This window comes from Denticeps clupeoides, chromosome 17 (assembly GCF_900700375.1).
Source record: "Denticeps clupeoides chromosome 17, fDenClu1.1, whole genome shotgun sequence".
Taxonomy (NCBI): Eukaryota; Metazoa; Chordata; class Actinopteri; order Clupeiformes; family Denticipitidae; genus Denticeps; species Denticeps clupeoides.
In genome coordinates this window covers 17,422,056-17,447,227 of record NC_041723.1, presented here as the reverse complement: position 1 = coordinate 17,447,227, position 25,172 = coordinate 17,422,056, and the positions used below count along the sequence as shown (strand labels likewise).

Here is a 25,172-nt window from a genome sequence, read left to right as displayed (position 1 = left end):
ATGGGTTAAATGCAGGGGACCCATTTTATTTGGTGCACCGTGTACTGTGCTTCACAATGACAGTCACTTCACTTTCACTTTATTAGATTAATATACAAAATCTATAGGTTTTATACCAACCCCTGTGGTCACTGACTATAATATCACATATGGCTTTTGTGACACACTGTCAGTGAGCATAGTCAGAGGTGTAAAGATGGGCAGTGATGGCTATAGGGTAAAGAAGTAGACTCGTAACTGAAGGCTTGCGAGTTCAAATCCTGAACTGTCAAGGGGCTACCGAAGTACCCAAGGTTCCCCACATACTACTCTCCAGGCGTCTTTTATGGCTGCCAATTGCTCACTAAGTGAGATGGGTTAAATGCATGTGACACATTTAGTTGTGTCACAGTGTGCTGTGTATCACAATGACAAAAACACTTTCACTTTTGTGAAAGCTGACCTGAGGCACTATTTTAGCAAGGTGACAGTGACATCACATTTTTTAACGTATATGTCTGAAATGATCTTCAAAATACTCTGCGATAAGGTATGGATAACCAACAAATCATATTTGACCTAAATATAATGTTGTATCTGTTTAGGTCTAAATTGGGTGTGTAAATCTCTAAATGGGATATCAGTGTTGGGAAGTAATGAGTTCCTGTAATGCTTCGGCAGGATGAACGAAATGTTGGTGAAAAGGGAGGATTTAATAATTAAATTAAATGTGGCATGATGAGCTAAATTCAAGAACAAAATATTGCACACAATTTGTAACACACTCAGTCATCTAATCCAGGATAACCAAGATGTCCTGCTGGTGCTCATTGAACGGTCACCCGAGCCTAATGAGCGGTAGCTGTGAGTGACCAGGACCCAACACTCATGTGAATAGGTGCCAGCTGGGTGAGCCAAGTGGCACAAGGCATCATAGTTACCTGTAATTGTAATCCATTATAGTTTCTTGATTATCTTAATATTGTTTCCAAGATCCTGACATGGAACCTTTCTGTTCAGATGTTGGAGCTGGCCTGTATCCTGACTCTGAAAGCCATCACTAAGGGTTAAAGTTAGCTTCTGCCATTATAAAGTAAAAAGACAGGTGACAGCTGCAAGGAAGGTGGTCTGCTGGAGAAAAGTGTTGGATCCTACAGGCCAGCAGTGAAAGTAATTATTTTGTCATTGTGATACACACAGCACACAGTACACACACCGAAATTTGTCCTCTGACCAATCACAATTTTGCAGTGGGTAGCTGTCTGTGTGGAGAAAGTACCTTGCTAAAGTGGATTAGAACCTTCCAGTTTTGAGTCCTCTTCGTTACCCACTAGGCCACCCACTAGCCCACCCACCAGGTGAGGAAGGTGAAGGATCCCCAACCACCTATAAAGCTCCTCACAGTATTTAATGCTCTTGAATGTTAAATATTTAGCAGCAGTTTATAACGGAATGATCTTACAGTAAATTAATCACTGAAGTCTGACCTTGAGCTGTTATTTATATGAAACTGATCTATTATAATGATATTCATTCATGTATCGATTGACGTTTGTACTGCTGTAAGGTAAACACTTTAACAGGTAAAAAAAAAAAAAAAAATATATATATATATATATATATATATATATATATATATATATATATATATATATATATATATATATATATATATAAAATTTAAGAATGTTCATTCACAATTTACAAACCTAATCGAAAAATGTAATTATTTGCATTCATTTCAAATAGTAATTGAAATCGTTGCACTACTATTACATTTTGAATTGGATAACTTATACAAGTAATCTTCCCAATGCAGGGTGACGTGCACTGGGAAACCGATCGATTGCTGGATGACATGCTGCATCAGCACAGTCTCTGTGGGTCAAAACAGATTTTACAGCGCCTCCTATTGCTTGTCTATTAACACATGAGCCTCCAGTCTGTTTCTTTCCAGGCTTAAAAACTTAAAGGCCACTGAGGTCTGGCTAGTGCCCTGAAAATGGGCTAAAAGTCGGTTACCTGGTTCCTAACATCACTTCTACATTTGGTCCTAAACACACTTTCATGTTTCATCTCTCAAACAGAACTTGAGGGAATTGGAGTGTTTTTGTTTTTTTCTTCTCCTAGAGGTCACCGTGCTGACACATGGACGAATGCATCACCAAATCCCACGTCTTTTTAGCAAAGAGTGGAAAATGCTAAAATAGCGATGAAGTCTGCCTGACTGCCTATAGTGCCGAGTCTCTTGGGTCTACAGGCAAAAGAGATCAGGGTTTGCTAGAGGTCCCATTGAATAATTCATGGTTGTGTACCATGAAGCTTCCCTTGCTGTGTCCACCGTGGCACTCGGTGAAAAACATCTCTTTTCACCACCATGCTTTGGCTGCTCTGCTAAATACTGTATAAGGATATTTATTAAAAGGCTGATAGCAACTTTTCTTAGGGCAATACAACTGGTGCTAGGCACAGTGCTCTGTTTCAAACATCAGTCCTTAAATATAACCAAATTAAACATTGGAAGATTTGAAATAAATAATATAAAATGGGATATTCCAGGTCCATTACTTTTTTTTTGTGAGACCCTCACTTTATTTCCAAGCTGCAGCCTCCCCCAAATGAATAAGAAGCCAGGGTGCAAAAAGGCCAGCAAATACCCTGAGGTGCCATGATGGGAAAGTATTGTTGGGGGTGGATGACTGTATTGATGTATACATGCACAGTGATACATGCACAGTGTTCCTGTATCGCTGTATAAAGTAAATGTTCAGACCTCATTTGGGGGGGTTCTTTCACCCCCAGCTGCCAGGGTTCTTCTCTCTGGGCTTCTGGACATCCCTCTTTTTCAAGGCTCTTCCCACCCCAGCTGCTATGGGTTCTGGTAAGTTTCTGGGCTCTACTTTTCTCTTTACCCCTGCTGTAACATTGGTACCATTTTACATACAATGTTTCCATGTAACTGTGATAGTAATCTACCTGTGTTAATAAATTAGAAACTGTTCATTCTTGTAATCTCTACTGTGCCATGCCTCTGTATATCCAGGTAACATCAGATTAATGAAGTCAGATTAACAAACTCAATGCAATCTCTTATGTTAACCTTTGCTGCTGAGCTGGATTTCGTTCCTGTGGCATTTTTATAATAGATAAAACAAAATAACTACTTGGTAGTTGTCGGCATCATGAAGAAAAATTAATTATTTCCAAAATGTACAAGTAATGTGCATGAGCGCTGTCAATCATCACTATGGATTCACTTCATTTTAAGTTGGCTGTGTTCTGTCTGACAGAAATGCCAAAATGTTTAGTTCATACTCAGTCTTTATGTTTGTTTGCTTGTTTGTATGTTTATTTATTTATGAGGATGCCTTTCCCATTTACACTATGACATAGTGCATAGCCCTGTCCCTAGTGCCAGCTTGAAAATAGTATCTTATTTTGGTAGCTGTCGATATATAATCTTTTCGTGAGCCAGGTTATCTGCTGGACACCCATCCTGTCTTACTAAGCACACATACCTCTCCTGTTTTTGCTGACTTGGTCTGTCCGGTTTATTGGCCTTGACGTGTGTTTGCACTGCAAGGGCATCCCAGAGCATTTCCATCTCCATCCTGTGCTTTTTGCTTAATGGTACGTTCATGTTTAAGTAGAAGGTCTATGCAGCTCTGTGAAAGGATCTGTGAGAAGCGCTCCCGGTCTTTCTGGGTCACAACTGTCCCACAAATTTGGCCCCCTGGCATCACCTCATTATGAGCATTCTGCATCTATCCCCTGCCCTTCTGCGTGTCATGTTCCCCAGGCACGTGCATGTCCGTGCATGGAGAATCCGAGCTGTGCCGAGTGATGAGGAGCATTAATCCTCGGCGTCTGAGGGTAATATAGGGGAGCAAAAACAAGGACAGTGGGAAGACAGGAACAGTTAACATCCGTGGCAGCATTTATCTGCCAACGTCTGCCGGGTCTCTTCCTTGCATGGGGGTCCAAATGCTCTTAGTTCCATCTCCCGTGTTTGTGCAAATCATGTGGCATCTCTCCTGTTCTTCCTATTCCTCTCCTACCCCTCCCTCGTCTCCTTCTCTTGCCGCACCAGAGCTCCTCCTTCCCTCCCACCACCTTTTCCTGTCCTAGCTACCCTTCTCGCCTCGTTCCCCCGCTCTCTCACGCTCGCTCTCTTATTTTCATCTCTTAGTCTCTGCCTCTCCCAGCTTCTCCTGTAGGTACGGCTCGTGTGCATTTCCGCAGGCTAGCGTGAGGAGCGAAGACTTTTCTTCTTTTAAAAAAAAAAAAAAGCCAGGATACGGATACCGGACACTTCACTCCTGCTCCCACTCCGGTCTTCTCTTTATCTTCATCTACAATCAAGAAAACATTGCATTTCATTGCAAAAGAACCACATCTTTCCACCCTCTTGTTCTCTGAGCCCACTCGTTGATGGCATCTTTAATCTTCACTCAGCCGTTTTGGATTTAATGTGTAGCTCTGTGGATTGAAAGGCATGCAGCGACAATACCGTTTCTGAGTAGCACCGATCTGGTAAGATCCCCTTTTACATGTTAGTCTTTCTCTTTGGGGGTAGTGGAAATGGTTTGGGAGGGTAACTGAATTTAAGAGATATATGCACTTCCCATGTAAAAAAGAGACGCACACTTTTTCAGGATGCGACTGGGATGGAATCCAGATTTTTGAAAAGCATCATCTGTCATTCCTGCTCATATCGATCTGGAGTTATTTTTAATTCAGTCCCCGTGACGAGACTTCGGGGTGCAGAAATTAGGGTGGGGGACTGATTTATAAGTTTCAGATATGAGGATGGTCTCAGTGATATGTGACGTTGCGGTTAACAGTATATCATAGGTTTTTTGTATCATTTTCCTAACATTTATTAAGCAGCCTCATTTCTTCCTGTCAGAGTGCTGATATATTCAGTTCATCTGAATTTCATGTACAGTCATGAAGGTTTCTGTAAACATGCACCTTTCTGATCAGCTGGGATAAATTGCACATAAGGAGCCTGTCCGTCTCTAGGCTCCAATTCAAAAAGAAACATTAAAAGGGAACATTTGTAAAAAGTAAAATGTCTTAATAGATGAATTCTTGAGTGTTTTGGAAAGTCAAATCAATATACAGCAAGAAGACTGGACACACACACACACACACACACACACACACAAGCGCACATAAAAAACAAACTGAGGTGGATTGATGGGCCAGACCTGACACAGTGCAATCTCTGTTGGCTTTACCATAAGGAACATCAATATTTATTACATTTTCCATTTCAGAGGATGCACCACAATAACACATTATGGGCTGGAAAAAAAAATAAAATATAAATCCGATTACCTAGCCGTGGGCAGAGTTGCCACCTCTGCATCATGGGTAATTTTTCATTGGAACAGGGAGAAATTGTGTTGCATATTGAAATACAAATTTGCATGCAGTGTGTTTGAGCAAGGCTGAAAATCACAAGTATTTTCTGCTTGTTATTGGTGCTTATACATGTTCCTTTTGGTGTTTGATGTTTATTAGGGGGCAAAAATTCAGGATCTTGGGTTTGCCATGAAATGCTGTGGTAGGCTGACACACCAGACTCTGGCCCTCTGTCTTGTTTATGACACCGGCAGCAACGTGTCTTTATCTGGCTTTGCAGCAGAATGTTATATAAGACTGTTTTCCTCGCATGCTCTCGTCCTTGGATGTAGTTTTGTCTCAGAGTTGAAGTTTTTATAAACAGTTGGACACACTGCTGACCAAAGTCCAAAGATGTCTGACATGAGAAATGGGATATGTGCATGTCTTTTCACACACACATAAACAAATACATTTACACTGGGCTATTTATTGAATGCACAAGGTAATTAAACCAATGAACATGGCTCTTTACATTTGGTCAATTGTATATTTTATTGGAAATTCCTAGGCCTAGACACAGTCCAAGTCTTAATTTTATATAGTTACTGTTTTATTAATTGTAAGTGGTTGTAGCCTAGTGGATAACACACTCGCCTATGAACCAAAAGACCCAGGTTCAAAAATCCCACTTACTACCATTGTGTCCCTGAGCAAAACACACAACCCTAAGTTGCTCCATGGGGACTGTCCCTGTAACTGCTGATTTTAAGTTGCTCTGGATAAGGGCGTCTGATAAATGCCATAAATGTAAATGTATTAAAAGGCAGATACTGTTCTTGTGCTCATTCCTGGCATGTCAGTAAACCACACTAAGTTGTGGATGGTGTGACTATAAATGTTCTAGATGAGCTGAGCACTGAATAGATGAAGCATGTAACTGGAATGAAGGCTCCCCACTAAATATATAACGCATATAAAGTGGGAAAAAATATCAGACTCAATTGTAACATTTGTATGTTTGTAATTATAATATTTTTTTGTAAGTTTTAAGAGCATGTAGGAGGAAACATACACAAGACACATGAGCATTTAACATGTTACAGGATACAAAGCAAACAGTGTTGCTAGATACCTGATTGTTTCAGCCTAAATAAATACAAAAAAAGTGCCAAGGGAACAACCAGTATTACCCAGAATATCACATTCAAACAATTCTTACCAGCAATTTAATTTGATGTGCTATTGAAGGAAACCAAAAGCCTACTTTTATTTTTTTCCCTAACAGGTGCCTCTATAAAGCATGGCAAGTACCACAAAATGAATAATCAGTAATCATTTACCTTTCTACAATCAAGAGGTTAATCAAATTATTAGTACATTATGACATCGTGTATCTATGTTACATTTCAATGTACTTCCTGCTGTTGCCTTTTTAACCACCTTAAAAATAAAGAAGACATATAGTAGATCAAGGGAAAAAAATAAAATAGAATAAAAGAGGAAAGAGGTTATTACAAAAAATAAGGAAGCTAAAATGCAAGCAAATATTTATGTCCAAGGAGAACATATGACACAGACAGACACCACTGGGTGGTGGCCATGGATATTTAAACTCACACAGTATGTAGAAAGATAAGATGTATTTTTAATCAAAATCAAATTCACCTGCTCCCGTTAGGGGTCACCACAGCAGATCAACTCATTGATTTGGCAAAAGTTTAACTCTGGATGCACTGTGACATTGTCAAATCTGAAATCTGCAAAGGGTGTTGAATTGGGATTCTTTCAACCAACTGTTGAGTATTGCATTCCTTCTTTTAATATAGTACAGCAAAAATGCACAGCATTTATTTTGTAAATAAATCACATTGTGATGGGCCATGCAATAAAATGTCCTGCAGACAGCCAGCAGGGGCACTAGACCATTCAGTGTCCATATTTTTTACAGTCAAAGGGCTTGGAATAATAACAACATTCTGACAGGAACACTTCCAGGAATAGGATTGAGAAACATCAAATTGTGCCATACTGAATTTACAACATTATCTGTTTAACATGGATATATCTGCTTTCATTTAAATATTCTTTTCCCTACTGGTTTAATAGAATTTCACATTTTTTAATATAAAATGATTTTTCTAAAGCCAGACCACAATATACAATGGCACTGCCTTATTTTCATGAGGGTAATGAAAAGTTATGGCCTCAGTTTCACTCGCAACTCATGCAATCTCTCAATATTATTGTCGATTCACTTTTATTATACCAAATGTGTATTCAAAATGAGTCCACTTTAATTTTCCTTTGTTATTTTTTATTATTATGTCCCTGCTAAAAAAAAAAAAAAAAAAAAAAAAAGAGTAATCCTGCCTTTTTAATTGTTACGGCCATTTGGCATGGCAAGGCAGGTGATCTGGAACAATGACAAGAGATGACGAGGAAGAAGGACGCATTCGCACAACTTCACGAAACAGGGGTTTAATATGGGATGAACAGGACAGGGCAGACATCCACTCTGAACATGGCCCGGAGGTGAACAGACACGAACAGGGTAGCTTTATACGATCAGACACAGGTGAACACAATCAGGCAACATTGCACAGGACGAACATGAAACCTTCTGGACCAAATCATGACAGTACCCTCCCTCCTAGGCACGACTCCTGAAGTGCCATCTAAAGCAGTCAACAAAGGAGGGAAGGAAGTCCACACAGAGTGTTATTGAACATTAGTGGAAGATGAGATGAGGTTAGATGAACGGCTGAGATGAGTGAAAAATGACTGATGACTGATCCGGTATTCACGATGGATGAGTGTCGGTAGTCCTGCAGAGACGGCTTCAGGCCAGCGTGGTACTGGCACCGTGTCCGCAGGTGCCCGCCGCTCCAGTCAGTTTTCGGCTTGCCCCGCTGAATGGCCGCTTCTCACCTTCAACGCCACCAGACATGGGACTGTGGGGCAGGTGTCCTTGATCGTCTGGAAAACACATCGGCCGCGTCGGGACCCTGCGGAACGTTGGCGAGGGACAAGAGGCCCAACGTTGGCCAGGGACGAGGGGGGTTGGTGGCATCCTCCCGGCGAGTCGCGGCTCCTTGGATCTCAGTGGGGCGGCATCGACTGTGTCCAAATCTGTTCAGGTCATTCTTTCACGGCCTTTTGGCATGGCGAAGCAGGTGATCTGGAACATGACAAGACATGACGAGGAAGAAAAATGCATTTACACAACGTCATAAAACAGAGGTTTAATCCTTGATGAACAGGACAGGGGAGACATCCAGTAACAGGTGAACATGTAACAATGACCCGACACTGAACAGACACAAACAGGGTAGCTTTATACGATCCGACACAGGTGAACACGATCAGGAACATTAGGAAACATCAGGAAACATGTGGTAGTAGTCTAGTGGGTAACACACTCGCCTATGAACCAGAAGACCCAGGTTCAAATCCCACTTACTACCATTGTGCCCCTGAGCCACACACTTAACCCTAAATTGCTCCAGGGAGACTGTCCCTGTAACTACTGATTATAAGTCGCTCTGGATAAGGGCGTCTGATAAATGCTGTAAATGTAAATGTAAACATTGCACAGGATGAACATGAAACTCTGATCCGGATCCCCGGCCTGGAGTAACTCCTTCCGGACCGGATCATGACATTAATCAAATGTTACCTATTCGGAATATTAGGGGCATTTTCAGACATTTTCAATATGGCCCTCTCTAAAGGTCCATAGTACAAAACTGGCTCAAGTTCCAAGGTCAGTTGAGGAGATGTGAAATTCAAGAGGACCACACAACAGAAGAAAGCCATTTAGTTTCGTTCAAAACCCAGTTAATACTTTATCCTCAGATGCCCTGCAGTTGTAGTTCTTTTTATGTTCTTTCATTATTTAAACCAAAAAAAGAAAGAAAAGAAAAACATATGAAACATTAATTTTTGAAATGACAGTTGCACAGTTACAAGCACAATGGCTGTGCTGTGCCAAAAATATTACAATGTAGGTACATATCAGGTCAGAAACTGGATGCCATTGTCAGTAAATTAGAACACCGTAATGAATCTTTCTGGCCAATTCAGCAGGTACGGCTCTTCAGAAACGCTACAGTAGGCCCCTGTATTCTAAATGACTGAAATAAAGCATTATGCATATTTAATTATTTTTTTTATTAAAATTAGGGGATATTGATTCAAAGTTTGAGCAGTTAAGGAAGCGGCCCCGTAATCAGAAGGTTACCGCTTTGAATCCCGATCTGACAAGGTGCCACTGAGGTGCCCCACACAGTGTTCCCCAGACGCCTGTCACGGGCGCCTGTGCTAAGCCAGCACACTGCTCACCAAGGGTGATGGTTAAAAGTAGAGGACACATTTAGCTGCGTGCATCGTGTGTTGTGCTGTGTATCACAATGACAATCACTTTCACTTTCACAAATGAATTTGCCTCCACTTACTGTACAGAGAGCATATTACATCACAACAGTAAATAATTATTTAAATATACATTTTAAAACACCAATAGCCACAATCCTAAATAGGATTTGTTCTGCAAGTTCTGGTGGTAGTAGCCTAGTGGGTAACTCACTCGCCTATGAACCAGAAGACCCAGGTTCGAATCCCCCTTACTACCATTGTGTTCCTGAGCAAGACACTTAACCCTAAGTTGCTCCATGGAGACTGTCCCTGTAACTACTGATTGTAAGTCGCTCTGGATAAGGGCGTCTTATAAATGCTGTAAATGTAAAAGTTCTGGAAAGTGAGTGAGTGAATGATTGCATTGTGTAAATTTTTGTTTGCATTATTAATGATAGTTTAGACTAAACAATATCAGCAGCTGCTTGAACTTTTGGTGCTTTTATGTCATACCAGCATAATGCCAAAAGACTGATAATGTGATTGCTGTCATGAGCCAGTATTGTCAAAAATTTCAGTGAAAGCAACACTTTCACTCATTACTGAATTCCTGGGTATGTGTAATATCTGATATATATATATATATACACACCTATTATTAACATTAGTCAAGGGTTCCATAATCACAACACAATGAAATTAGAGGATTAAGTCCACCAAAGTGACTAACAAACCTTTTCTTGCTTGTGAAGATTCGATTTAGCTGATCATCATCATTTTATTAGCATAGTCATTAATAATGAGATTATGGCAAAGTCATGATAAAGTTATGTCATCAGAGCTGGAGGTTTTTATACAATGTTCTGCCTGGCTGAAAATTTACTTTTTTCAAGATTTCTTTTGTATACGCTATAGGGTATGAGTAGAAAATCATCGAGTTGTGAATTGTCTAAGCAATTCAGGGCATGTAACAAAAAGCTGGGGGGTGGAAATTGTTGCATTTAGGTTGCAAGCTGTTGTAAGATACAGTATCTGTACCAGCCAGATCTCTGCATCCTTGTGGGCTTTCACTACCATGCAAACACTAATGGTTCTGCAGCGGCTTTCGTTCACCAGTGCATTTCAAAGGTCAAAAGGGATTATTTAGGATGAGAGAGGGCATGTGGGCAGCTGAGACAGCTGTAATAGGAGAGATTCAGGTGAGCGTGCCACACTTAAGCCAAATTGGAAAAGATGCTCAGGGAGGAGGTCTGCTGACAGATTCAGAGGAAGAGTTAGCAGCAGAGTTGCAGACTTCCTGAAGATGGCTTCTGTGCAACTTGTTGTCAATTATTTATGTAGAATTAGGATTTGGTTTATTAATGGGAAAGAGATTAATCACTAGGTTTTATGATCTTTTTGCTGTGTGATGCGCTTATCATCGTATCACAGTTTGACCTGTCAGGGCTGAGGTTTGTCTGAAAAGTTAGTTATTTGCCCTATAATATCTTTGGGGGATATGGGTTACGAAAAATTGAGTACATATTGTAGAGTAACTTCTGGTTCTATGTCGGTACATTTATTTTCAGATTCTAATCTAGAACACTGGGGAATGTTTCTTTTTGTGTGTAGTTAAGGTTATTGCTTAACCTCTAAATTTCGTTAAAGATACACACACCACCCTGATGTGGACACAATAAGTTTCATAGTGAGCGAGAAATGTAGGTATTGCTCCTGAGCTGCATATTTATTCCAGTAAAATACACTAGGACCGGGCAGCTTGCGCATAAATCTCTCCAGCAACCATGTGCCGGGGGTGCAAGGGAAAAATATGGTCCTTTTTCAGCAGAATGGGCAATAAAAGAATTGGTATGCTCAGCAAGGCTACCTGGTCAGTGTTCTAAACCAGGTGCTGACATTTCATTTGCAACCAAATTGGGGTTGAACTTTGTCTGAAGCAGGTCATTTTCTTACCTTAATGGAAGAGAAACTCTGTTAAATCTCTGGTTCCACTGCACACTGTGTGGCTTTCCGCCATTGATTGGTTGCTTTTTTCTTTGTTGTTTTTTAATGGCTTTAATATTTAAAATCTCCATTATTCTCTGCAAATGACAGTGGGATCAGTCACTCTTTGGGGAAAAAAGCAGGGTTCAAGAAGTTCCAAAGTCACAATCTTTTAATTTGTTCCCACATTTTCCCGTGACGAAAACATAGGTTTAAGAAGGATTTCATTTTTCTGGACATTTTGTTCCCCGAAGTTGTATTTATCTTGAAATGGCACGCACTGTGTGACTGAGTGTAAATGTGGGTCTAATGTGCAAAATGTGTTCATCCAGACGTGATACAACTGAAGTATACGTGATGGGGTTAGGCCAGGAGGGTATTACACAAAAAATTGAATTGCTTCATCAGCTGAAATGGTTTTTGCCTGCTTACTCAAATTTGATAAAAACACCTTTCACCTTTATTTTTTAAAAGGAGAAATGAATCAGTGAAATGACTTTGCAAAGTATACAAAATAGTAAATGCTTTTAGGTGGGAGTGCCACAGTTTCACATAGGCCTGGCCCCAGAACAAATATATATAAAGACTATATATAAATATATAGTCTTTTACAAACAAAATGAAAAACAATAGAACTAAAACTGTTGCAAATCAATGTATGCATTTCATGTTCTGATTGTTCATATGCAGTATATGCTTTTTACATGCCTTTTTTAATGTAAAATGTCTTAAAATGAGATGAAATTGACTTTTTTTAAAAAGGCCTGGACTGCAAAATCCCTTTGCTACAGAGGCACAAAATGACATTGTCCTGTTGCCTTGTATGTGTATGGTATATGTTTTGCTGCAGTCTAGTTCTAATTTTCCAAGGTTTATTAGTCATCTTTTTTCTGTTTAGCCCTCTTATATCTGCATATAAATTTGTGGTTGTTAAATAGAGTTAATTTATCTGTGCAGAAAAATACACATTTAAATTTACATTTACATTTACAGCATTTATCAGACGCCCTTATCCAGAGCGACTTACAATCAGTAGTTACAGGGACAGTCCTCCTGGAGCAACTTAGGGTTAAGTGTCTTGCTCAGGGACACAATGGTAGTAAGTGGGACTTGAACCTGGGTCTTCTGGTTCATAGGTGAGTGTGTTACCCCTAGGCTACTACCCTATATTTAAATCAAGCAACTATTATCAGATTTTAATTGAAATGCTGCCCATCCAGTCCTATATACCAGTTTGAAATCTAATAGGTACACCCAAAAAAAAAAAAAAAACAGCCCAGCTGGTATTCAGCGTGCTGAAATGTATGAAGATAGGATGTAGAGATTGTAAATCAAATGTGCTGTGTGGTACATAGAAACATTGTTTAGAATGTAATCATGTAAATGCTGGTCTTCTCATCAGAAGAACAGGGGTGCTAAATGCATCAATTAAGGGAAAGCGGTGTCACTAAAATAGAGTTGTAATATATGTTGTATAAGATTCTGCTTTCAATGATTCAGACCAGGACCACATCTACATTGTGTAACAATGATGTAACGTCCAACTCAGCTTTTATCTTTTCCCTGTCTATGGTGTATTCAGTTCATCTGAGAGACTATCCATGCCACTCAATCGATAATTCAATAAATAAATAAATAAATAAATAAAGGTGATAAGGTTTTGCCAACCAATGTCTTCAAAATTATTGAATAGGAAATCCATTTTTCTATGATTACTGTTAAACAAGGCACCAGTACATAGGGATTTTACATTGTTTAATTAATCTCTGTTCAGTGTGACAGCTACACCATGATACTGGCTTGTCACGTGATTATCATGGCTCAAAAGCAACAGTCATGCTGAACTAAACTGTCAACGTGCGAGTTCGGGGACACACTTGCAGACACTTGCGTCGTACGGGGAGTGGACACTGGACGAGCTGGCGAGGAGGACCGGAGGCGCTTGGTCTGTGAGAGAGAGGCAGAAGGTGAGTGGGAATGAAAGTGGAGCAGTGGACGCGCCGCAGTGTGGCGGGGAGGGAGCTCTGGCTCCATGGGGAGCAGCAGAGAAGGAGGCGAGGGGATGAGGCTGGGGAAGACCGGGGCAGGGGGGAACAGGAAGACGACTGGTTTGAGGACGGATTGGGAGTTTAACCTGGACGGGAGGACATCTGGGGTGGCAGGAAGGTGGAGTAACATGAAATATCAATGAAAAAAACTCAAGGTCAAGGACAGGTAAAGGTCGTGGTCACAAGGTACAATCAGTCAGGCGTAGGTAAAGAACGGTCGCGTCTCTGGGAAATAAATTCAACCAAGAGCGGGCAGCGTCTCGTTGGGGTCACCCGGCAGTTATACTCAGGTGACCCACTCTCACTTTCGCTTCCGAGTCGCGGCCTCCTCGGCTGTTCTAGCTCCCTCTGGTGGGTTGGAAGGGGGTATGCTGGCCGTGACATAAACATTAACCACATTAATTTAAGAGAGACAGAAACAAGTTCCCAAAGCTTGGGCATCCTATACCCCAAAAGAGAGCTTATAATAATAATAATAATAATAATAATAATAATAAATTCTATTTAAAAAAACAAAGCCCAAAAAAGGCATGTGGTGACTGCTAGTGGACTGAAATGACATACTTTGTTGTTTATTTCAATTTGGAATAATTATAACAACAATAATATTAATGTATAATACATAGATGATTAAATACATATTGTTTTTTTGATTGATATCAAAGTTTTTTTTGTGCCATCAATGAATGTCATCTGTCTACTTTTTTGAAGGCACGATAATCATTTTTGCCAAATGGTGTAACAGGACTTCATTCAGTTTTAACTGACTGCAAAATAGTCTGACAGCTGTTAGCAGTTTCCTGACCCAGGTCAGTTTATCAGACTGCAAAATTAATGTTCTTCATCTCTCACACCATTTACAAGGACACTTAAACTGAAGAAGGCACACAACGACAGTCCACTTTTGAGCTCTTCCCTGCAGTATCTTACCTGATCACATTGCTAATGACACTTTCAGGGGCTCTAGCATTAATGGGAACATAAGAGCCACTTAAAATACACATACAATTCCATCTGAAAATAACACTGAACCACATTGAGACATTTTCAGAATTGAATTCAGAATTGTGATTTGGGCTGTCTCCACTTTTCATTAATGACAGGCTGCATGAACCAAACCAAAATACTTATACCAGTATGACCGGTGAAGGATGTACACAGATTTTAGTGTGGTCAGAGTAGAAATAAATGAGCCTGTAAACTAAACTGACAAATAATACAATGACCACAAGTTTTAGTTTTTTCCAATGCTTCACCTTGACCCGTATATTTGTGGAATGACCACACAACACCATTTTTCACCCTTCTGCTGCATTTACAGCATATTGTATTTTTTCTAAAGTTAAAAGTGCCTTCAATCCAATCCACTCAGCATATTTTAGTACCAAGTGCTGTTAGAAATAATATATGCTGCCTTGAATGCTGGAAGAATTAAGTTTAATTGATCTGTGGTGAACACATTGAGAACTATGCCTGAAGCATATCTCATGGCTCTGCTTGGTTAACACCTCACTCCATGCCTAATTGTTCCCACTTTATTCTACCAGCATATTAAAGTTTATAAGGGTTTTGGTCTGGAGAGTACAAGAAATAAGTTTTTTTTTGTTCGGCACAAAGGTCATACATTCTTGAAAAAGACCTTACAAAAAAGGTTCTCAAGACTGAATCAGCAGTGAAGTACTTCAGCAAACTTTTCATTTCATTCAGTGAACCTAAAGGGGTGTTTAAAAATATTCAGAAAAATGTATTATATGAATTACACAGGACTGGATTTGGTTCCCATTGAATCCTAAACCAAGGAAGAATGAGAAATTAAATTGTGAAAATTGTCAATCATTAAGCTCCTCCCCGTTATTGTTTTCTGGGTGACAGAAATAATTACACACCAACATAAAGGGTAGTTTTTCTTCACCAAGATAAAAGAAACAATCAATCTGTTTTATTTTATTAATTATTGTAAGAAAATTCTCAGAATCCCTATCACCTTACATTACGGAACAAGAACGTGTAGCACTGCACCAAATTTCAGTTTGAAATCAGTGCCCAAAACAGGAGGTCTAGAATGATTGATGTTCGTTTCTGAAAGAAACAGCACATGTAAAATGCAGACGCAATGACCTTTTTTTTTTTTTGTATAATATTGCATGGTCTACATTTTAGTTAACCCCTCCAATAAATATTTATTATTATTACAATATGAAGTTAAAGTATAAGTAATATGAATCAGCTATTAGTACATTGCATTGAGCCTTTACCTCTCTTAATTATCAGTGTATTGTATGTCAGGAATGTCATGGGTTTGTACCTTAGGGATTAGGCAAAAAAAATGGCACAGTTTTCCAGATGACATAAAGAATGCAGAAGGAAAAGGTTGGAGTTTACCTATACCGTGCCTTTCCTCACCACTTTGTTGTTATTTAATAACCTCTCTGACTTAACGTATTTTGCATTTGGAAACATGGTTTTCACATTAAGTCAACTAATTCAAATCCATCAGTGTTTTAGAATTATATTTAGAATGAAAAGTTTTTTATTTAACATTATTTATTGGAGAGGGTTTTTTTAGATCCAGAGTCACCTTGTCCCTTCAGACTTTATTTTGTCCATCAGACTTGTGGGTCTGTTGCCAGTTAATCAAAGACTTGGACTTTGGGGGAAGAGAGCATGGAAAAACAATTATTTATCTACTCAAGTCATTTGGAAAATCTTCCTACACTAACAGGCATGTCTCAAGTGATTGTCATAGCACATTCATTGACTTGGATGAGAAAAAATTGTATTTCTCAGACCTATTGCAGTCTGTCCGATGAAAGATTTGTAGTGTCTTAACTTGTAACCATCTGTTTTCACTGCCTTCAATGTAAAATAATCGAGATTATGCTCATCATGCTGTGCGTCGTTTTCTTAGCTGTCTTTGTTGACAGTCATTGTTTTACAGAAATTGCCTGAGGGAGCATCTGCTCTCTCTCAGTGTAACTTTCATTCTCAACACAAGATACAAGATGAAATTTCATGTCAAAAGCATCCAATGGTCAATACATAAAAAGTCAAATAAATAAAAACAATAAACTGTAATGCCTATCCCTTTTCAAATGTGTATTAGACCAGAGTAATTTTGAAAATGAAAGTAATGAAAGTACTTTTATATATAAAATATATATACAATGTCTGGGTTATGGGAACTTGTTTCAGGCATTTATTAAAGGACATTACTACCCCTACATAAACTCTCCAAGATCTCAGTTCTATTTTTAGTTCAGACCTGTCCGAATGTTTTTTTTTTCTGTCATGCCTGTTTTCAGCTCTTATTTCTGAATTGGTGACCCACCTTAGAGGTGCATACTTCATGTGTCAGAATATGAGGATGATTAGTATGTACAGTGTCCCAGGATGGGCTCTTGTGTCCATCTCTTCATTGACTATAGCTACATCTTTAAGACCACCACCCCAAGACTCCTCTAAACCCATAAGTACTGGTGCTCAGAACCCTCCTCTACTGAATCTGTGAATATCCATAAACTGGCACTTTGTTTCACCCTCTGTTGCAGATGAAGGAAAAACAATAACCTGTGACTGACAGGATGTCTTTGCATTTATTGATGAGCTTACAGCCGACTGGGACATTCTGGTTTGAGGTGTTCGGAATTCTAGAATGGCCATATAGTGAAGAACAATGCAGCTGTTCATTTAGCCCCTTTTAATTGAACTGATTCTATATCCTCTCCAACATAATGAACAAACAAAATGAAAATGTTTTATTAGTATTACTTCATGGGTGCCAGGACGAGACTGGCACAAAATGTCCGTTTTTCTACATGGTAGTCCACACGATCACAATCATGACCTAAACAGCCTGGGTATGTAACAGCAGTGAGATCTTCACTAGGAGAACCTGAAGCCTGCATATGAACACAATAGATGTATGAGTGTAGAGGAGGTTATCTGAAAATCAGTAAACTGTCATGCCACTAAAAACGTTTGAATGATGTTTAGTAAACTCAACACGTTTACTTGAAACTTGCACTAGAGAAGACATCAGCTTGTGGATATTGTCATGTTTTTCGATGAGCTGCCTTGAAGCAGTTTCTGTGTGGCACAATGCACAAGTGGATGTTGCACTTGTCACAAAAAAACAAGGAAAAGCTTACAAGTGTTTTGTTTCTTTATGTGCTGACACTAAACATGTGAGTGTTGGTTAAATTCACACCAACTCACAAAAATACTATGAATTAATGATTTCAAAATATCAGGATCAAATCAATTACCAGCATTGCTTTCATCATTAAATTTAAGAGTATTTAGAGACAAAAATGGGTTCTGAAGGGGTTAATGTAATCAGAAAGGGATTCATTTGACAAATGTTGAGAATTCTATATCTTTTAAACTCTTCTTCTTTCTCAGTTAGGATTAAGAATGACTGTGACCAGGCACTAAATACAATGCCTGATTTTTTTTACTGAACATATGAATTAAATGCCACAGAGTTTCTGCAATTTACACAACTAAGTAGATTAAACATGAGTAATGTGTCTATTGTCACTGTAACAAGAGATCATCTCTATTTGTAGCATAGCATCTGGGTGTAAAGGGTTAGACACAAGTTAACATTGTTCCCGATAGAATAAAAACAGCAGGTGAACGCTTAGCAGCAATCAACCACATGACACAGATTTGTAAGATTCTTCATTGGCCAGTCTGTGGTATAGCCACACTGTGGCTGCTACTGCATTTTACGTTGTGTCTTTAATTCCAAGTGGACAATTGGTGGCTTTTTTATTACCAGTGACATTTAGCCCTAGACAGGAACTAGGACACAAACTATTGCTTTGTTTCATTTTAATTTGATGGTTGTCCGGCATAAGTGACCAGATGTTGCGCAACAGTGGCTGGTACATGCTTCCTCCACAGGAAGCTTCACTTTTTTGCAACCTGCAGTTCTAAGCATGGAAATGAACTCTGTTGGGAATCTGCGCTCCATTGCATTTCCTCAAGGACCTAGATTGTGCAATGCAATAAACTGAAATTGAATTGTGAGAACTTGAAATAGAATTTGGAGAAGCAAATTTGCATTACATTTTAGAGATACAAAAAAAAGCAGTTTGATATATATCTCTTCTTTACTTTCCTAACATATTAAAAATAGATGCACATACAGATCAATACAGATCTGTAGTATTATTATTATTTGTTTGTTTATTTTGCTTTTGTGCTGAATTTGGACTAAGCATCTATATGACCATAATGACTATCTACATAAGTATTTTAAATAGACTCATTACATCTGACCAATCTGATAAAATCCTGGAAGGAATTAAAAAAATTAATTATCAGCATCTTAATTTAATGATTGCTTGGTTCATTAATTATTTTATTGAATGATGAGAGTAGTTCAGTAGTTTTGATCGTTGGATTGATCGTTTTGATTAATGAGGACAGCTAGTGATAGCACTCAATGTAAAGGGAACACACAGTTGAGTAGTGAGGTTGGAATCGACATCTTGTTTAAATTGAAGGTAAAATTGATTGAGTAAAATACTGAAACAACGAAGCATTAAACTTTTTAGTAGAAGGATGAGTAAGCATTTTGTTAGCCAAAACATTTTCATGCAAAGAAACACACGTAAATTGATTACATTTCTGCGATGTCTGTGAGATAGAAGTTTCAGCCATTAAATACATTTAAGGACACGCAACACAGGCTTTTCTCTAGCTTTGCTCCAACACACTCAAACTCTTTTCTCTATCCTCCTCAGGCTCAACAACAACAAAGGCCTCGTCTGGTGGTCTTAAATGTTGCCCTTAAATGGTCCAGTTTGATGAGTTGATTGGTAGACCCATGATAAGTGAATAGGTAGGCGGAACCATCAATCCCAAACTCCACCCAGCCAAAAACCTGAAAGGGAAATGCTCACACACCAAGCACAGAGCACCCAAACCACTCTACGTCCCAAAGGGAGGTCTTTCAATGCACCCAACAAAGCAGCCAGCAGCAAGCTGCACGGCCAGTTCTGTGGCAAGGCGACACTCCACAAGCCTCTACAGATGATGCGGTCTAAGTTGAATGTAGTTGATCTTTGACTGCTATGACACATTGACGCACAACCCATAGAAACAATGCATCAAAGTGGGCGCTCAAGTCAAGATGGAGGAGAGGTTGGTAATAGTGGTGTCTGTTTCATTCAATCCTGTATATAGCATGATGGGTAATTTCTGATGCTGTCGGCCTGCCTGGTTTGATAGTGAACATTGGCTGTTGTTGGCAGCATATATGAAACAGAAAACGTAAAAGATGTCAGCTCAAAACTGACCTTTTGACAGCTGGGCACAGGCGAGTTTCCACAGTGAGCTTTAGAGTATGATGTTATCATTGAGAATTTAACAGCATTGTTTTATTAATGATGGAACATTGTTCATTGTTTATGATGTTTTATTGAGGAAAGTTATAACCAATTTTTTCTATGAAATTTGTATGAAAGTGAATGTTATGTTCAATAGCAACAACCACAGTATTATTATTATTATTATTAGTAGTAGTAGTAGTAGTAGTAGTAGTAGTAGTAAAAGTGATAAATCCAAAATTGAATTTTTGCTTTTTGGTGTTCAGTGACAGCACACGGTGACACAATGAAATGTGCCCTCTGCTTTTAACCATCATCCTTGGTGAGCAGTGGGCAGCCATGAAAGGCATGAACCATGCTTTCAAAAAAAATTTGTCTGAAAATAAGGCCCGCAAAAGGTGCATTCCGTGTTGAGTCTGTAAAAGCCTTAATCCTATGGTAGTAACTGACATGCAGAATTTTACTTTACATTATTAAACTAAATTAATATATTTTGAATAGAATTTTAAAAACCTGTTCTCCATTGATCTCTTACTTGGTTCATTGATTTTGTTAATTAAATGATGCATTTATTCAGTGCTTTTGATTGTTGGATTGATTGATCAATTGATTGATGAGGACAGTTTAGTTTTGCACTCAGTGTGGAAGGAACACAGTACAGAAATGTGGATGGACCATCATCATGGTGCTGAGCTGCTTTAATACCAGAGACATTACATTTTTTTTAAATAGAAAGAAAGAATGATGCGGCATTTTGAGGGTAAAAACTTCAAGTATATTATCTCAATAACTTGCATTAGTTAATTTGTTTTATATTATATTTACAAACATTTATATTAATGATTAGCTGTAATTACCATTACTTAAATAAACTCAGCCACTGGGGATGCACATGACATCGTATGTCTTTGGGAACAGCATTGAGTGTAATCTTGTCAGAGATGGAGCATGAGGCACAAATCTGCAACAGAGTGAAGTTTCTTAAAGAAACAGAATGTAACCAGACATGGGGGCCTAACATAAGAAAGGACCACAACCAAAGAACCATCTCTGTCGGTAGCGGGGCAGGCAGAAGCAAACACAAGACCCCAGTCAAAAGGCTTGTTTCTCAGCAATTCTCAGTCTGGTTGTGAACCCCCCCTCCTGTCTCTTGCAGGATAACTGATGTCAGGTTCCCTCCACTGTCCCACCACCCACCAGATGGTTCCAGAAGTAACTGACATTAGCATCCCCTTTATACTGTTCATCACTCATAGTCATTGTCAATAATCTCACTTGTGCTAGATGACAGTGCAGCACTTATCATGTTGGCTGTGAAGATGTTAAAAGCAAAATACTGACATATTTACACTGTAGCCTCACACGATTCCTGTTCTTTTTTTAGTTATGTTTTTGCACACCCACTGACATGACGTCTGTCCACTTTGGACAGGAAAAGCATTTGCTTGGTGCCCCCACATGGGACGTGGTGCCCCTGGGCACATGCCCAATATCCCACATGGTAAATCTGGCCAAAAGTCACGACATATGCAAAAATTACAGCACTTTTAGCAACTGTTTCTGTTCTGAAAAGTGGCTTTTCAAATCCTAAAAAAGTTATAATGTTGTGATATGACCTCAAATGAATATGAGCATGAATATTTGAACATTTTAACACAAATTCATATAATAAATACATGGAGAGTTGCACAATAGATAATCTTTTTTTTAATAAAAAATATGTTAATTTTATTTTAGACACTTATTTTTACTCACCTCCAGGTGCTTTTGCCACATAAAATGCCATGCCTACTCTACTTTGAAACGTTTTTGCTAATAACAAATAAATATATAAAATCTTTGTACAAAACCGCTAAAACGATTTGCTAGATTGAGGAGTATTTCAGGTTTGACATAGTAAAGAAATCACTCAAAAGAAGCTGTTTGCAAAATGTCGGTTCGAAAATCACTGAAAACCCTGTGCTTTTGTGACCTACCTCAGTTTTTATTCTTTTTGATTGAAAGAGTCTTTAATTTGATGATAATGCAATGCTCAGAGGTGCAATCACACCAAGCTCATTGCTTGAAAATCCAAGACTCTTCTTTCATGGGAGACTTTTTTTGTGTGTGTGAGAAAATATCAATTCTCTTCCCATGTTCCTCTCTGCATCTGCCTTGTTTCCATGGCAACATGACAGAGATGAAGGACAAACCATTGGCTCAGAAGTCTCTAACAGCTCTGATGAAAATGCTCTAGGTGGTACAAATACGAAGTTGGAGTCCTTACAGAAAACAAATAGAATGGCCCTATAGCAAAAAAAAAAGAAAAGCTCCCACGTCTGACTGTGTGGTTTTACCCAGGGCCTCACAATATGAGTGATGTTTCGGTTGAATTTGCTTTAAGGTACCAGCTCTCTCCATTTAGCACAGTGAGTGCTGGATTCCCTAGTCTCTGGAGTGCATTCTATTTTTTTCTTTTTAGAAATTGTATTTGACTATTCTGCCCATGACCTGATAAAAAAAAAAAGATTTTAAAAGGTTTTAGGTGCATTATGATGTACAGATGCATGGTGCCGTCACACACATAACAGAAAGAAAGAAAACATAACAAATATGAATACTCCTAAATGTCTGATGCCTTCAATTGAGCTTTTGACAAGCTTGTAATTTGAACTGTCAAAATTTAAATAGCATATAAATTAAATAATGATTTATTGAAGTAAATCCCGGCATTTCCTGATATACAAAGGAGCCTTTGGAATTTTTGCTATGTGCATTTTTTTAACCATCCACTTGTTGACCTTGACATGAACTGAAACTCATTGGGTTGACAACTGTAGCTCTTTTATGAGCTGGTTAGCTGGTTGTTGTTTTTTTTTTTTTTTGCAATCAAAATTTCCAGATTAATTGCAAATGTCAATATGATAAATTGCAACTGTTTAATTGAAATGTAATTAATTAGTTGTTTTCAAGCAACTAAATAGATGCCTTTTATTATAGCACATACATTTAAATTACTTTACAGCTAAAATGATTTCATTTAAATAAATCATCAAAGAGAAATGTATGAAGCCTTTTTTTCATTCTACTGCAACCCTTTCTATGTTTAGATGGTATTTACAACAATATATTTTTATTTCCATTAATATGTAGTAACCATGAATTAAAAATGCATGTGCTGATTAAATTTTTAACTAAGCAAGTCTTTCTTTCATGCATTTGTTTTAGTTAAAACAGTAGACATATGGTCACGACACCAAAGAAGGGGAGGACCTAGGCCCTAACTAACAAACATATATGAATATATTTTTGACCGAGGAAGGATGGAAGGAAATGGAAAAAGGACGGGGAACTCACACGGGGAAAACACGCACTTTCAAACTGTGCAATCTCGCACTCACACACACCACCTACATGTACCAGACTCAAGAGTACCACTGACTCTGACATGACATGCTGGCAAGGTCCACCCAGGGTCTGTCCAACCAGCTCACTGACCAGACACAGGATGTACGCACATACTCACACAACTCACTTCCACACCACGTCAAACACAGTGACCGACAGTACAAGAAGACTGGACACGGAACGCTGGTGGGAAAGGGAAGGGAAAACAGGTGTGTGGAAATGGGCCCTGGGACCGTCAGTTGCGCTCGAAGGATCGTAAAACATTCATTGTGTATTTGATTTTGAAGAAAATGCCTAACAGGAGTAACTAGCTACTCAACCAACATAAGTTGTAGAAGCTGTGAAGTCTAGATTATATGTTTCCAATGTTTTATGTCTTATTTTGGGATGGGTTATAGCCCCAAAGAGGGACTACTGTGCAAAATGCAAAAGGAAATCCAGGTTATTATCAAAAAAGTCAGCAATAATAAAATAATTGAAATAAATATAATAAAAACAAATTATCAGAATATTAAGACCTTTGTATGCTGCTTATTCAGACTGAAGGACTGCACAAACTAGGGGTTCAATTAAATCAGGCAATTTCACATTTAAATGCCTTTCCTTGCACAAGCCAATTTGTCCCAAAACTGCTTGAATAAACAGAGGTCCCAGCGAGATGAATCACAATTTCAGTTTGTTACATGGATGAGAGGATGAGGATATAGAAACACACTAAACCCACACAGTATAGAGTTCTGATAGTGAAGGGGCACTTTCAAAGCACACAAGGGGTTCCTTGACTAGGCTGGAGCTGCATCTGAATGCCACAGGATATCCGAACATCATTGGCAGTCTGGCACATCCCTTTCATGGTGGTGATCTATTCATATGAAAATGCTCTCTTTCAGATAAAATGGTGCTGAAAGACGGGATTGTCCAGGAATGCAGGGGGATCGTGAGTGGTGCTTGCAGCTTGGCCTCTCAATCTGTCACAAATGTGTGATGAAATTGAGAAACTGATAAAAATGACAAGAGCATTGTGGTTTGCAATGTTCAGTTCTAAATATAAGACCTGCCATGAGACACATATGAAAGGTGGTGAGTTTAAAGATTCAACATGACAATTTTCCATCCTCAATAATATGAAGCTATCACTACATGAACTGAGTCAACATATTGCGTTCATCAAACAAAAGATTTTAGCAACAAGGAAGGCATAATTATGCATTTTTTATTCTTACAGTACAAGCCAAAAGTTTGGACACACCTTCTCATTCAATGTGCTTTCTTTATTTTCATGACCATATACATTGGTGGATGTTCACTTAAGGTATCAAAACTATGAATGAACACATGTGAAGCTATGTGCTTAACAAATAGTGGAGACCTGGCCTCCACAGTCACCGAACCTGAATCCAATCGAGATGGTTTGGGGTGAGCTGGACCGCAGAGTGAAGGCAAAGGGGCCAAACAACTGGGAACTCCTTCATGACTGTTGAAAAACCTACCTCTTGAAGCTCATCGAGAGAATGCCAAGGCTATTCTGAAGAAACTTGTTTTCAGTGATTTTACCTTTTTTTGTTAAATACACTCCACATATGTTTATTCATAGTTTTGATACGTTCAGTCAGAATCTACTAATGTAAATGGTCAAGAAAATCAAGAAAACACATTGAATGAGAAGGTGTGTCCAGACTTTTGACCTATACGGTATATAGATAGATGATAGATAGTGTGGGTTACAGTTTAG

General features: G+C 38.8%; 1 protein-coding gene across 1 annotated transcript in view; it reads left to right on the top strand.

The window, feature by feature from the left end:
• The first annotated feature begins 4,097 nt into the window (after positions 1-4,097).
• lingo1a (leucine rich repeat and Ig domain containing 1a) overlaps positions 4,098-25,172 on the top strand; it is an 85,339-nt gene continuing 64,264 nt past the window's right edge. The window contains exon 1 of the mRNA XM_028959403.1: positions 4,098-4,512. The gene's annotated coding sequence lies outside the window, so the exon portion shown is untranslated. The remainder of the gene's footprint in view (positions 4,513-25,172) is intronic.